Source organism: Pantherophis guttatus, chromosome 1 (assembly GCF_059756535.1).
Source record: "Pantherophis guttatus breed Tessera chromosome 1, ASM5975653v1, whole genome shotgun sequence".
Taxonomy (NCBI): Eukaryota; Metazoa; Chordata; class Lepidosauria; order Squamata; family Colubridae; genus Pantherophis; species Pantherophis guttatus.
Window position 1 is genome coordinate 347634637 of NC_142063.1, and position 12855 is coordinate 347647491.

At 45.2% G+C, this 12855-nt stretch overlaps 1 protein-coding gene across 8 annotated transcripts in view; it reads left to right on the forward strand.

Annotated features, from left to right (window-relative positions):
* MYO18A (myosin XVIIIA) overlaps positions 1-12855 on the forward strand; it is a 212522-nt gene that overhangs the window by 2133 nt on the left and 197534 nt on the right. The window contains exon 1 of one of the 8 annotated variants that reach the window (XM_087890426.1): positions 4580-4745. The exons of the other annotated variants lie outside the window; for them this stretch is intronic. The gene's annotated coding sequence lies outside the window, so the exon portion shown is untranslated. Of the gene's footprint in view, positions 1-4579; positions 4746-12855 lie in introns of those variants that run through there. 8 annotated transcript variants of the gene reach the window in all.

Here is a 12855-nt window from a genome sequence, read left to right on the forward strand (position 1 = left end):
CAAAGTTCCTTTTTCGAGAGGCAACTGGACTTTCTATTTTTTTTTTCTTCCTTTGAAGACGTTTCGCTTCTCATCCAAGAAGCTTCTTCCGCTCTGACCTGGAGAATGGAAGGATTTGAAATGGAAGCTGTCCTTGCAAACATCTGGTCATTTTTTTCCTCCTCTTCGAGAGTCGTTGAGGCCGCTTGGAGGTTTACCTGTGTCCTCAGGGTCACCTGAGTAGCGCAAATGGGTGTGGAGCCTTTTTGGCCGCACATATTTTTGCCCTGGGTCCTTTCACCATTGAGATGGACATTTTTCCTGGCTTCTTTTCAAATTTTGAATTCTTTTCACATTTTTTCCACATCTGGAGCCCAGTTCTCGTGTTCGGTTACTTAAATCTATATGATATCTCACTGTCAGGTGGCTCACGTCACTATAACACAACCATACAGAATATAGAATAGCATAGTTGGAAGGGACCTTGGAGGTCTTCTAGTCCAACCCCCTGCTTAGGCAGGAAACCCTCTATTATTTCATAAAAACGATTGCCCAATCTCTTCTTAAAAACTTCCAGCGTTGGAGCATTCACAATTTCATCGTTCCACTGGTGAAATTGTTCTCAAAAAAAATTCTCCTTAATTTACAGGTTGCTTCTCTCCTTGATTAGTTTCCATCCGTTGTTGCTTCTTCTCCTGCCTTCGGGTGCTTTGGAGAATAAAAATGCAAAGTATTAAAAACCAGCACTTTAAAAGTAAAAAAAATGAATCAACATGTAAACAGGGCAGAGGTGGGATTTTGCAAGCACCCGCGATACCTCTCCTCTGTGAATTTTCATTTACTGCTGCAGTTCTTAAGAGCACCTTACTTCCTTTCATCAGAAGACAAACATGATTTTTTTGCACAGGCCCAGTGCATATGTGTAGGTGGGGGGTGTCCCTCGGTCTTTTATACCCTCCTATCAAATTGGAAGGGACCCTCGTAGCTCAGCCACCTATGCTTGTTTACCTGGCTTAAAACCAACATGCTTTTTTCATGGGCTTTTTGTCAGCCGGATTGGATGAAATTGGCGAGACGCGCGTGTTTACAAACACAATTTTGTAAAGCCGAGGGAGGCAGTGGGAAATATAAATAAGCGTGTTGCATCCATTCACCTTGCATTTAAGGTTTGCAGCGGGAAGATGCAGAAGGAGCATTTAAAAGGCCCAATCATTGCAGACGGAAGAGGGTTCTCTTGTGCCTTCCATTAAAAGGGAATTATCAGGTTAATTAGACTAAATGCCTGGGATCCTTTCTTCCCAAAAGGCCTATGAAGGCTATTATCAATCAGGGAAGACAACCCCGGTTTAAACAACCAGCAGCTGTGATGTCACAAAAGGCAGCTCTCTCCGGGACTTGCCAGAGCTCCGTCCCACCTTCTGCATGCGTGCGTGAGCTTCAGGGCAGTGCACAACCCTTTTTTTAAACAATGAGGGTTTTCTAGCAATGCTGAGTTCTGCCTTTTACCAGGCCAAGTAACAATGCTTTCTGTGTTGTGCAGAAAAAGAAGAACCCCCCCCAATGCCAGGCGTAAAATCCCGTCCTGTTTATGAACTGTTCGTAGGCAAGTTCCAAGGAGGCTTTCTGCAGGAATAAAAAAAGATAGTTAATTATTTAACTATTTATTTAATATGTTTATTAAGTGAATAAATATTTATTTAATATATAAATATATTTATTTAATATTTTCATTTAATAGAGCCTTGATAGTACAGTGGTCTACGCACCCTGTTATTAACACAGCTGCCTGCAATTACTGCTGGTTCGAATCTCTCCAAGGCTCAAGGTTGACTCAGCCTTCCATCCTTTCTAAGGTAGGTGAAATGAGGACCCAGATTGTGGGGGCAATAAGCTGACTTTGTATAAATATACAAAAGGATGAAGGCTATTGCTTAACGCATTGTAAGCCGCCCTGAGTCTCCGGAGAAGGGCGGCATATAAACCAATTTTTTTTTTTTAAAAAAATGTTTATTAAATGAAAAGGAGGACCAGGGGTGACATGACAGCAGCGTTCCAATATTTGGGGGGGCTGCCCCAAAGAAGGGTTGGGGGGCCAAACTATTCTCCAAAGCACCCAGAAAACAAGACGATGGAGCAATGGATGGAAACTAACCCAGGAGAGAAGCAACCTGGAATTAAGGAGAAACTTCCTGACAGTGAGGACCAGTGGAACAGCTTGCCACCAGAAGTTGTGAGTGCTTTTCATCACTGGAGGGTTTTTAAGAAAAAAATTGACAGCCATTGGTCTGGAGTGTTACAGGCAGTCCTTGACTTACAACGGTTCATTTAGTGACCATTCAAAGTTACAATGGCACTGAAAAAAGGGACTTATGACCGTTTTTCACACTTACGACCGTTGCAGCATCCCCCGTGGTCACATGCTTGGCATTATTTATGACCGTTGCAGTGTCCCGGGGGTCACCTGATCCCCTTTTGCAACCACCTGACCAGATTCGCTTAACAACCAGGTTACTAACTTATCAACTGCAGTGATTCACTTAACAACTCTGGCAAGAAAAGTCGTAAAACCGGGCAAAACTCACTTAACAAGTATCTCACTCAACAAGAGAAATTTTGGGCTCAGCTACGGTCGTAAGTCCGGAACTACCCATATAGGTTTTCCTGCTTGAGCAGGGGGTTGGACTAGAAGACCTCCCGAGGCCCCTTCCAAGTCTGTTATTCTGTTAAAGCCTCTTTTGTTGTCCACGATCGGATATTTAACCGAGTCGGAACCAGCTGTTCCACTGGTTAATTGTCGTCACTGTCAGGAAATTCCTCCTTAGTTCCAGGTTTCTTCTCTCCTTGATAAGTTTCCATCCGTTGCTTCTTGTCCTGCCTTCAGGCGCTTTGGAGAAGAGGTTGACTCCCTTCTTCTTTGTGGCAGCCCCTCAAATACTGGAAGACTGCTATCATGTCTCCCCTGGTCCCTTTTTTCACTAGACTAGATATACCCAATTCCTGCATTCGTATGTTTTAGCCTCCAGTTAAATCATCTTTGTTGCTTTTCTCTGAAATCCTTTGTCAAGTATTTGCAAGCCATTGGCACATGTGCCATATAGATGCCATGTGCCATATAGACGCTATGTGGAAAGGAGGGGCTTGCCCTGAGTATAAAACCCCCTCCAACCTTTTCCACCTTGCTCTCTCTCCATCTCTCTCTTTTCATGTTTGTTCCTCATGAGACTTGATCTCTGTTGTACATAGTTAATATGATTTATCATACGAATAAATACATTTAAGACATTTATTTATGCATCTGCCTCTGAACTCTAATATGCTCCTGGGTGTTTCTACGATCCCAATTCCACATCCTTCTAGTCTAGAGTTTCAGAAAATAACAGAGTTGGAAGGGACCTGGGAGGTCTTCTAGTCCAACCCCCTGCTTAGGCAGGAAACCCTACACCACTTCAGACAAAGGGTTATCCAGCATCTTCTTAAAAACTCCCAGTGTTGGAGCATTCGCAACTTCTGGTGGCAAGTTGTTCCACTGATTAATTGTTTTAACTGTCAGGAAATCTCTCCTTAGTTCTAAGTTGCTTCTCTGCTTGATTAGTTTCCATCCGTTGCTTCTTTTCCTGCCTTCAGGTGCTTTGGAGAATAGCTTGACTCCCTCTTCCTTGTGGCAGCCCCTGAGATATCAGAACACTGCTATTTATTTATTTATTTATTTATTTATTTGTCCAATTTATATGCCGCCCTTCTCCGTCGACTCAGGGCGGCTTACAATGCATTATAGCAATAGCCTGCATCCTTTTTTGTATATACCTGCTTATTAGGGCTTTTGCCCCCGCCCCTAAGCGATGTTCTTTTTTATACAAAGTCGTCTTATTGCCCCCACAATCCGGGTCCTCAATTTACCTACCTCAAAAGGATGGAAGGCTGAGTTAACCTTAAGCCTGGTGAGATTCGAACTCGCAGTAATTGCAGGCAGCTGGCAGCTAAGTGCTAGCACTTAACAGCACTTTAGTCCGCTGCACCACCGAGACATGCTATTGTGTCTCCCCTAGTCCTTCTTTTCATTAAATTAGACATACCCAGCTCCTGCAACCGTTCTTCCTATGTTTTAGCCCCCTAATCCTCTTGGTTGCTCTTCTCTGCACCCTTTCCAGGGCCTTAGCTCAGGTTGAAATTCTGTCTGAAGACCGTCAGGTGAGCAAGCCAAGTCCTTATCATCCCATCGCAGAGGGCTTGCATCTCTGCAATGCGCACTTGGGTGGGAGGTGAAGGGTGAGGTGCGCTCGGGGGCTTTTGGACTGTCTGCCAATCATCCTGAGTTTGTCGTTTCCGGTCTCCGAGCTTCGACCTTTAAACCAGGTGATTCCAGTTCAGGGTGGATGATGGTGGAGGAACCGCCTCTTGTTCCGCCTGTCTGAATAAACTTACCTTTTTCGGCTTCACGTCACAGCATACCTGGCGTGCTTGTTCATCGCTCGGGCGATGGGTGTGTCTGAATTCCCAGATCAGGGAAAGCAGGTTCCGGGGATGTGGGATGGGGAAAAGTGCCTTTGCTGGCTTCCCACCTGGCGGTGGCCATTTGTTTTTCACCTGTCTTTCTTTACAGCCAAGGTGGGCTTTGCAAATCGAGGCCAGCGGTAGGAAGTATGCTCCGGTCCGGCCCTTCTTGGCAAAGGTGAAGCCCGGTTATGCAAACATATTGTGCAAATTCTCTGGAATTGCTCTCCTGCCTTTAGGGCAGCTGTTCCTGGCCGGCATGGAGGAGAATTCAGGTGAATTGCTTTTGGTGTAGGTCAGGGGTGGGCAGTTGTGGCTTTTTTACAACCTGTGGACTTCAACTCCCAGAATTCCTGAGACAGCTTGTACCTGGTATAGGTACAACCGTGTGTTTACTGGCCATTCAAAGTTACGCTGCTCAAAAAAAAATGGTTTATGGCCATTATTCACACTTACGACCATTGCAACATCCCCCATGGTCATGGGATCAAAATTCGGAAGCCTGGCTTGTATTTATGACGGTCGCAGCATCCCGGGGTGTTACGAGTAGAGTCAATGGGGAAGCCGGATTCACTTAACAACCGTGCTACTAAGTTAACAATGGCAGTGATTCACTTAACAACAACGTGGCGATAAAGGTCGTAAGATGGGGCAAAACTCACTGATCAGATGTCTCTCTTAGGAACAGAAGTTTTGGACTCAAATGGGGTAAGTCGAGGATTACCTGTAATCCCGAATGGGGTTGTTGTCCTTTTGTGAAAGGGCCTGATTGTTGGGGGGGCCTTGTGGGGGCAGTTCGTCTGGTGGGGGACCAAACTCCAAGAAGGCTTGGCAAATCTCTCTTCGGTTGCATGGGATATTGTGTTTATCTTCCCCAAGCTTTATACTTTTATCTTCGATCTGGACTGAGAATGAGCAGCCTGTTCAAAATATGTGTAGGAGGGCAGCTTGGTGTCCTGCGTGAAGATCCCAGGAGGGAAAGCCTTGAATTGTTAAGTTTGTGAACAAAAGGTTGTTGAGGGAGTGAGGAAGGAAGAGCAATTAAGTACTGTAAAACTGCAGAATTGATCAGTGTTCCTTGACCCTGGTAACTTTAAGAGGGGAGGACTTCCACTCCCAGAATCCCCCAGCCACCATGCTTTAAGAGGGGTGGACTTCCACTCCCAGAATCCCCCAGCCACCATGCTTTAAGAGGGGTGGGCTTCAACTCCCAGAATCCCCCAGCCAGCCATGCTTTAAGAGAGGTGGACTCCAACTCCCAGAATCCCCCAGCCTGCATGCTTTAAGAGGGGTGGGCTTCAACTCCCAGAATCCCCCAGCCACCATGCTTTAAGAGAGGTGGACTCCAACTCCCAGAATCCCCCAGCCACCATGCTTTAAGAGGGGTGGATTTTAACTCCCAGAATTCCCCAGCCAGCAGGATTTAAGAGGGGTGGACTTTAACAATTGCTAAACGAATGGTTGTAAATCGAGATTTACCTATATTGAATCATCCTATCCCGACTTCTTTTGGACATCAGCAGCTGGTGCAAAGTTACTAACAGAACGAATAAAGCAAAAGGGAAGAAAATATCGCCAAATGTAGTTTGCACCAACACGGTTCTCTCTCCTTCTCCTCCTCCTTGCCAGCCTCCCTTGCTTTAAGACCCTCCTCGGTGTAAATGGGGAGGACCTGTCCTGCGGAGTGCAGGATCCCAATTCTTTTATTGCAAGGTGGAAATTAGATGAGGGCTCCCGAACTCCGTGGGGGCAAAAACAAGAGGCGTCTTTACTCCAGCTATCTCGAGAGAGCCAGGAGTTTCATTTATGGGGGTTCCCTCATCCTCAGAAAAGCCTCCGTTTGCACAACGAGGGCCTTTGTGAAGAGCTGAGAGGCTGGTTCACTCCCAAGAATGGCTTCCTTACAAGAGGGACACAAGCCCTCTCCACTTAAGTCAGTGTTTCTCAACCTTGGAAGCTTGAAGATGGGTGGACTTCAACTCCCAGAATCCCCCAGCCAGCGCTGCTGGCTGGGGGTTTCTGGGAGTTGAAGTCCACCCATCTTCAAGCTTCCAAGGTTGAGAAACACTGACTTAAGGGCTGTTTAACACAGGCGTAAACTCTGGAGGAGGTTTTTAAGAAGAGGACTGGATGGCCATTTGTTTGGACTCTGTTATTCTGTGAGTGAGGAAGGAAGGAAGGAAGGAAGGAAGGAAGGAAGGAAGGAAGGAAGGAAGGAAGGAAGGAAGGAAGGAAGGAAAACAACATAAGAGAATTGGAAGGGACCTTGGAGGTCTTCTAGTCCAGCCCCTTGCTCAGGCAGGCAGCCCTATGTACTATTTCGAACAGGCGGTTGTCCAATCTCTTCTCTAAAACCTCCAGTGATGGAGAAGGAGGGAAGGAAGGAAGGAAAGAAAAAGAGGAAGAGAGAAGGAAAAAGAGGAAGGAAGGAAGGAAAAAAGGAAGAGAGAAGGAAAAGGAGGGAGGGAGAGGGAGGGAGGGAGGAAGGAAGGAAGAAGGAAGGGAGAATGGAAGGGAGAGAGGGAGAGGAAGGAAGGAAGGAAAGAAGAAACCCAGGAGGGAGGAAGGAAGGAAGGAAGGGAGGGAGGGAGGGAGGAAAACAACATAACAGAATAAACAGAGTTGGAAGGGACCTTGGAGGTCTTCTAGTCCAGCCCCTTGCTCAGGGAGGAGACCCTATACCAGGGGTCCCCAAACTTGGCAGCTTTAAGACTTGTGGACGTCTATTCCCAGAATTCTGGGAGTTGAAGTCCACAAGTCTTAAAGCTGCCAAGTTTGAAGACCTCTGCCCTATATAATTTCAGACGAACGGTTGTCCGGTCTCTTCTTAAAAACCTCCAGTGATAAGGAAGGAAGGAAGGAAGGAAGGAAGAGAGGGAGGGAGGAAGGGAGGGTCAATGGCTAGAAACATCAGAAAAAGATCCAATCTGGAACAAAGGAGAAATTTCCTGAGTTGTTCTTCTGAGTTATCCCAGACAGAGGCTTCCCAAACCCTTGTAAATTCCAATTTCCCAAATTGGGGGGCAAAAAAAGAAAAAAAGAAAGGTTTTTCTGTGGGTAACAACACACACCCCCATTTCCCATCACAGCAAGGACATTTAAATGGATGTGAAGGTTGCCCCGCGTCCTAAAAAAGATTTAAATGTCTCCCAAAGGATTCCTATTGAGGCAAAAATCGATCAACTCGCCAATGGTAATCGGCTGAAATGACATCAGGGTCATTCAGTGAGGTTGTTTTTAAATAATACGGAGAGTCCTCGGGTTACGGCCTGACCGTACAGAGTTGCAAGTAAGTAAGTAAGTAAGGGGTTTATGAGCCCCCCTCTTTCTTTGGCAGCCCCTCAAATATTGGAATCTTGCTGTCCCGTCACCCCTAGTCCTTCTCTTTGTTAGACATTCCCCACTTCCTGCAACCATTCTTCGTATGTTTTAGCCTCCATCCCAGTCCCCTAATCATCTTAGTTAACAGAATAACAGAGCTGGAAGGGTCCTTAGAGGTCTTCTAGTCCAACCCCTCCTGCTTGAGCAAGAGATATGCTTCTGGAGAAATGACTGTCCAATCTCTTCTTGAAAACCTCCGGTGATGAAGCACCCACAACTTCTGGTGGCAAGCAGTTCCACTGGTTCATTGTCCTCATTGTCAGGAAATTTCTCCTTAAGTTCTTGGTTGCTTCTCTCCTTGATGGGTTTCCATCCGTTGCTTCTTGTCCTGCCTTCGGGTGCTTTGGAGAATAGCTTGACTCCCTCTTCTTTGGGGCAGCCCCTGAGATAGTGGAAGACTGCTATCATGTCTCCCCTCATCCTTCTTTTCATTAAACTAGACATACCCAGTTCCTGCAACCGTTCTTCTTCTTTTTTTTTCCATTTTAAAAACAAACTTTATTAGATTTAAAAAAAAATAAAATTGTATAAAACATTCACAACCTTAAAATACAATCAACAATATCAACAAAGTAGATATAATGTATATAAGTACACATAAATACAAAAACTTACTTTCCCTTTTTTTCCTTAATGACGGTATATAATTATTACTTTTAATTTCTTACTAAATTTTGACTTTACCTTCTTTTCCATTGGTTTATCCACTCATACCAACTGTCCCATATCTTAAAATACTGTGAGTCTTCCTTATCTTTCAATTTCAACGTTAGTCTATCCATTTCTGCACATGTGTAAATTTTTTGAATTATTTGCTGCTCCGTTGGCAATTGATCTGTTTTCCAGACTTGTGCTAGGGTTAACCTAGTCCTTCTTTGCATTAAACTAGACATACCCAGTTCCTCCAAGAGTTCTTCATATGTTTTAGCCTTTACAGAATAACAGTTTGAAGGGACCTTGGAGTATTCTGATTCAACCCCCTGCTCAAGCCGGAGACCCCATACCATTTCAGACAAGTGACTGTCCAGTCTCTTGTTAAAAACTTCCAGTGTTGGAGCATTCACAACTTCTAGTGGCAAGCTGTTCCACTGGTTAATTGTCCTCACTGTCAGAAAGTTTCTCCTTAGTTCCAGGTTGCTTCTCTCCTTGATTAGTTTCCACCCGTTGCTTCTTGTCCTGCCTTCAGGTGCTTTGGAGAATAGCTTGACCCCCAAATCTTCTTTGGGGCAGCCCCTGAGATATTGGAAGATGCTACCATGTCTCCCCTCATCCTTCTTTTCATTAAACTTAAGGGACGACTCTCACCCTGGTTGCCACTTCTTTACCCTCCTACCATCGGGAAGGAGACATAGAAGCATAGCCAGCCACACAAATAGTCTGAAGAACAGTTTTTATCCGTGGGCTCTCAGGACTCCTGAATGAGAAATAACATCATAACTACGTAGTATGATGGGACTCCAGGGCCGGTGCAACGTGTAACATGTTCACACTAGTGCAATAGGGCTGAGCGTTTTGTTAATGTGATTTATCGGGTTAGGGATTTTTTTTGTCTTCACTGTGAGTTGTATTGTGTTGGTGTGTGCGTGCGTGCACTGAAGGAGCTCAGCCAATTTCGTTGTACACAATGTTGTGCATTGACAATAAAGATTTGGATTGAATTGAAACTAAGACAGACCCAGTTCCCGCAACCGTTCTTCATATGTTTTAGCCTCCAGCCCCCAAAATCCTCTTTGTTGCTCTTTTCTGCACCCTTTCCAGAGTCTTTAATTTAATTGGATCACAGCCTTGGGCTCTTTCGGTCATAAATCAGGTGTGCCAGACTTTTCTGTCTGCCGTCTGCTGCCCTTATCTGGGGATCAAAAGCGAAGCAGAGCCAGCTTCGGGGTACCCCTGGGCGGGAGGCCTCTGGGGCGGCTGCCAAAAGTTCAGGACTTTGGTCCAGCTGCCAAGAAAATTACCTGGACAATCTGGGTGAAGTCATCCGGAGCTCACCTGGAGGGAGGTTTGTTTTTCTTTGCAGTCACTCATCATTAATGGGCTCAGGTAAATAAAATTTTTGCTTCCAGGGCAACCGTGGAAAAAGTTTTTTCAACTTTTCACAAAGTCCTGGGAGTGATTTGTGGACCAGTTTATACAAGGGTCGTTGTGGGTTTGGTACAGCGATGCTGTACATTGGGGGCAGTGGTGAGTTGCTCCCGGTTCGCACCGGTTCGCGAGAACCGGTAGTAAAAATTTGTAGTAGTTCGGAGAACCGGTAATAACATTGGCTGGCCACGCCCCCAAACCGGTCCCCAGCCCGGTCGTCGCTCGCTTACCCCGCCCACCTTATCAGAGGCTTTTTTTTAAAAATTTTAAAAAGCATTTTTTCTACAACCTCTTCGGCCAAAAAAAATGCTTTTAAAAGTAAAAAAAATAGCCTCTGATGATCCTGCGGCTCAGCTGGGATCGTCAGAGGCTTTTAAAAGCATTTTTTTCTGCAACCTCTTAAGGTTGTAGACAAAACGCTTTTAAAGTAAAAACAAAGAAAAAAAAGTTGGCCACGCCCACCCAGTCACATTACCTCCCCACCAAGCCACGCCCACAAAATAAGCCACGCCCACAGAACAGGTAGTAAAAATTTTTAGGACTCACTCCTGATTGGGGGATTGTGTGTTTGTGTGTGGTGTGTGTGTGAGTTTTGGGGGTTAGAATTCAGGGGGGGCATATTTTGTGCTCAGTGTGTAGGATAAAACAACCTGAACTCGTGTTTTTTTTTTTTTTTTTAATTTGATTTATATGCCGCCCTTCTCCGGAGACTAAGGGCGGCTTACAATGCGTTAAGCAATAGCCTTCATTCTTTTGTATATTTATACAAAGTCAGCTTATTGCCCCCACAAACCGGGTCCTCATTTTACCTACCTTAGAAAGGATGGAAAGGCTGAGTCGACCTTGAGCCTGGTGAGATTTGAACTCGCAGTAATTGCAGGCAGCTGGATGTTAAATGCTGCCTTAGTAGGAGGCATTAGCCTCCTACGCCACTCAGGCTCTTGAAGTGTTAACTTCAATTCCCACAATTCCCCAGCCAGCCTAGTTCTAAAAAACGGGTTTTGTTTTTTCCCCCCTCTTTTCCAAAAGAATTTTATTAACCGTGATGATTTTTTTTTCTTTTCTTGGAATGAAAATGTTACCCTTTGAAATTTACATTTTTTATGACTCTGTATTCGTGTAATATAGGTAATGCATTCATTTTAACAGTTGCAAATGACACAGGAAGAGTTCAATTAGCTATTTTATTATTCCTGGTAATCTTCCCATCTTCTGGCGGTTTGCACCTGGGCCAGACTAGATAAGGTTCAAAGGCATTCAAGTGGTTTTTTTTTTCTTCAGACTTTGCCCTTTTTGCCTACGGAAGGATTCCAGACTAATTCCCTGCTTGACTCTTGCCCCTGTCTCGGCCAGTCTCTCTCTGACAACAGAAAAGTTTTTCCAACTTTCAAAATCTCTTAAAAATATCTCTCCATCATTTGGTACAAAGGCAGTCCGTGACTTAGTGAAAAAAAACTGACTTATGATCGGTTTTCACACTTAACGACCTGTGCCGCATCATGTGATCAAAATTCAAACGCCTGGCAACTGGCTCGTATTTATGACGGCCGCAGCGTGATCTCCTTTTGCAGCTTTCCCACAAGGAGAGTCAATGGGGAATCCCGACTCACTTAACAGCCGTCTTACAAGCTTAACAGCTGTAGTGATTCACTTAACAGCTGTGGCAAGAAAGGTCGTAAAATGGCACGAAATTCACTTAACGACCGTCTGGCTTAGCCACAGAGGTTTTGGGCTCAGTTGTGGCCTTAAGTCAAGAATTACCTGTCATTATTTTGAAATCGTTTGTTAGTGCCTGTTGAATACCGTGCAGGTAGTCCTCGACTTATGACGACAACTGAGCCCCAAATGCTAAGTGAGACACTTGTTAAGAGAGTTTTGCCCCATTTTATGACTTCCTTTGTCACAAGTGAATCATTGCAGCTGTTAAGTTAATAGCATGGTTGTTAAGTGAATTGGTCTTTGTGCTCCATTGACTTTGCTTGTCAGTAGGTCAGAAAAAGGAGATTGCATGACCCTAGGAGCATGAGTGGTGTAGGAGGCTAATGCCTCCTATTAAGGCAGCATTTAACATCCAGCTGCCTGCAATTACTGCAGGTTCGAATCTCGCCAAGGCTCAAGGTCGACTCAGCCTTCCATCCTTTCTAAGGTAGGTAAATTGAGGACCCAGATTGTGGGGGCAATAAGCTGACTTTGTATAAATATACAAAAGTATGAAGGCTATTGCTTAACGCACTGTAAGCCGCCCTGAGTCTCCGGAGAAGGGCGGCATATAAATCAAATTAAAAATAATAATAATAATAAAAAAATTGGACTCTGCAACGGTCGTTAAGTGTGAAAAATGGTCCTAACTCACTTTTTTTCAGGGCTGTTGTAACTTTGGTCACTAAGCGAACTGCTGTAAGTCAAGGACATTTCCCTAGGCTTTTTATTCACTGACAGCCTGGCTCTTTTGCACAAAGCTTTTGTTTTTCCTTTATTTTCTGAGCAACGAACGTCTCATTATTATCTTTGTCCTCCTGGTGTATTTTGATGATGTCTGTGAGATACGTCGGAGGGAATGGAGGCAGGCAAAAACGCTGCTCCTGTCGAACCACAGTCGGAATCAGAAACAGAGCTGCAAGGGACCCCTTAGAGGTCTTCTAGTCCAGCCCCTTTCTCAAGCATGGAGACCCTATACCAGTGATGTCTAACCTTTTTGCCATCACGTGCCAAAAGCGTTGGGGGGCGTTGGGTGTGTGTGTTTGCGCACGCATGTGCCCACAACCATCATTCTATGCGTCCTGACCCCCAGTGCATGTGCGCGCGACCCCCCCCTCCCCTGCCTTTTGACACGCGATGGGACGGTGGCCCCAGACTGGAAGTCGGCAAACGGGCCATTTCCGGCCTCCAGAGGGCCTCCGTGGGAGTGGGGAAGGCTGT